The 2,905-nt window shown below is 39.6% G+C and overlaps 1 protein-coding gene across 1 annotated transcript in view; it reads left to right on the plus strand.

Moving 5' to 3' along the window:
• Positions 1 to 2,681, plus strand: part of MAP7D2 (MAP7 domain containing 2) — a 49,691-nt gene extending 47,010 nt beyond the window's left edge. The window contains exon 17 of the mRNA XM_040633611.1: positions 1,178 to 2,681. The gene's annotated coding sequence lies outside the window, so the exon portion shown is untranslated. The remainder of the gene's footprint in view (positions 1 to 1,177) is intronic.
• Positions 2,682 to 2,905: the final 224 nt, after the last annotated feature.

Below are 2,905 nucleotides of genomic sequence, written 5' to 3' on the forward strand. Positions count from 1 at the left end.
TTTTTTTTTTTTTTTTAATAATGATTTTTTATTATATTATGTTAGTCACCATACAGTACATCCCCGGAGCATGCAGCTCTTGATCATGGGGTTGTGAGTTCAAGCCCCATGTTGGGCATAGAGCCTACTAAAAAGAATATTCAAGTCTATTTTGGGGCACCTGGTTGGGTTAGTTGGAGGAGCATGTGACTCTTGATCTCAGGGAGTTTGAGCCCCTGTTGGGTACGGAGATTACTTAAGTCATATCAAATGAGGAAACAGGTTGGGGAGACCACACGACCAAGGCCACTGTATTTTGTATACATCTTTCTGTGCTCAGCTTTTGGCTGTAGACAGTGCATCTCTTCTCTTGACTCTAGGGAAAGAAGTTGTGGCCCTTTCACACATGAAAGGAAATGCATGGCAGGTAATTTTTAGAATAAACCATGTCCCTAGAGAGTATTATGCTAAGTGAAATAAGTCAGCAAGAGAAAGACAAATACCGTATGATTTCATTCTTATGTGGAATTTAATAAACAAAACAAACGAGCAAAAGGGAACAAAAAATAAGGCAAACCAAGAAATAGACTTTTAACTCTAGAGAACAGACTGCTGGTTACAGAAGGGAGGTGGGTAGGGGGATGGGTGAGACAGGTGACGGGGATGAAGGAAGGCACTTGTGATGTGCGCCGGCTGATGTACGGAAGTGTTGAATCACTATAGCGTACACATGAAGCTAACAGTACACTGTATGTTAAGTAACTGAATTAAAATAAAAACTTAAACAAAAAGAATGGGATAGAAAAAACATAAATAAGCATGTGTTTTCTTAGTTGTTTGTTTTGACTGCATTTGGCTTCTTAAAATTAGTCCTCTTCTGAAATCTTAAAATGTATTGGAGGGTTTTTGTTGTCACAGTGGCTGGGGGCGGCACTGCCATTTGGAAAGCAGAGTTCGGGACATTAAGCATCCTGCAGGTGTTAGGACAGTCCCACCCAAAGAGAATGTGGCCACCTAATCGCATAGTCCTACCCAAAATGCTGTAGCACCTCAGTTGAAAGATACTGTATGAGCCAAGGAAAATATAATTACAAGAAGGTAGGAAGTCCCAGACAGTGGGATCATTTTAGTGAGAAAGAATAGGTACAACGTGGTCTCTTCATTCATCTCACCTGGCTTTGTTTTTGAATTGACACAGGTGGTGTTTGGAGAACCCATGAAGCTGCTGGTAGTCAAATCCGAGCTGCCGGTCCTCTGAAGAAGCTTCTGTTGTCCTATATAACTGGATTCCAAATTATTAGATCAAAATGTAACTGTATATTCCTAGTTAGTGTGTCGAACACTGGCCACTCTTGGTAGAAACATTAAAGCGTTGGCCTTGTTAGGCTTTAGCAAAGTTTCATGTTACAGTTCTATTTATGAGCTTCAGCTGCTGATACAGTGCTTCCTGTACTACTTCATTATCGTAGTGATCCTCTCAATAACCCAGGTGATTCTGTGTTGGAAATTCACCTTATAACTGTTCTTATTCCCAAAGTTGGAGTACATAGACATGTAGATGGCTTTTCCTGTAAATATTCTAGACATTAACCCGGACTCTACTTAAATATATATACTGAACTTGGGCTGCCTATCTCCTTGTCTGTGTTTAGAAGAAATTCCAGACGGTTTTCCCCCTTCTCTGGGGTTTCTTTGTTGGAAGTTACTCTCAAGAAGCTTTTTGTATTATTAAGCTTAGCCACCTGTAAAATGTGTTGCCCCACATTACTCCTTGGGGACCTAACAGAATGTGTCTGGTTGATTAAGGAAGCAAGGAGTGCGGAATAATTTCTGTTCACTTACGCACTTTCTTATAGACGTGGGCACCTCAGTCTAGCACGGATCTTGTCATTGTTGCACCTTAAAAAATCTCCAAGCCATCAGGTGGCTTTTGGGCCGAAGGAAGTTTGAGTGAATTGTGTGTCTCATGCACAGGTGGTTGGTTTCATGTTTTTGCTATTGCTTTTCTCTTGGATCTTGGGACCCTTTTAGTTTGCTCCTGTGTTTGCCCAACTCTGATGAAGCCAGGCACAAATGAAAATGATAGTGTTCTGGAACAAGGGGGCCCTGAACTGGACCCAATATATCACTTTAATAAACTTCAACATGAAAACATCTGAATGGGGGACAAATGACATGAGAATGTATACTCCACATGTTTCATGCCATATAATAATGTGTTTTCTTAATTTTAATTCTTGTGGTGAAATGTGACTTTCAGATTAAAATGACCTTTGGAACTTTTTTTTTTGAGTTGTATGGTAAAGCGTTTGAAAAAGATCCATAATTTTGACTGAGGTTTGCAACCAGGAGATAAAAAGAAGTCTCAATAGTAATCTTGTTCATGTGCTTTTAAAACCAGCTACAATTTAAGACTTTATTAGTTATGAAACTGTGTATGTTTGTGTATGTGTGTATATTAAATAAAATACATGCTTCCAGTAATGCAGTGCCGTTGATCGTGATGAATATCGGGGGAAAATCCCACAGAAAATGACAGCATGGTCTGACTTTCAAAAAATGCTTCACCATCTTTCTTACAGCTTTAGTTTGCTAAGTGTTTGTTTTGTTGTGATCTCTTGTACCTCACAGCACCATTGTGACCATGGTGATGCCTCATTTGCATCATCTGTACGTTGTGTTTAACGTGAAATACATTTTCATTGAAGAGTCTGATGGCTTGCTAGTGTTTTGTTTGTTTCTGTAGGCTCAGTGAAGAAATGTTCTAAAACCAAATCACATCTTTTTAAAACCTATGTGGAGAAAAACCAAAAATCCTGTGTTGGTGTCCTTTCCCTGTCAAACTCATTAAAATTTCTCTGCTGGCAGTTCCAAGTGCAGCCAACTGTGGAAATAAGCTTAAGTGATGAGCTGTCCCCAGGACATG

The sequence above is a fragment of the Ursus maritimus genome (genome assembly GCF_017311325.1).
Source record: "Ursus maritimus isolate PB19 chromosome X unlocalized genomic scaffold, ASM1731132v1 scaffold_X1, whole genome shotgun sequence".
Lineage (NCBI taxonomy): Eukaryota > Metazoa > Chordata > Mammalia > Carnivora > Ursidae > Ursus > Ursus maritimus.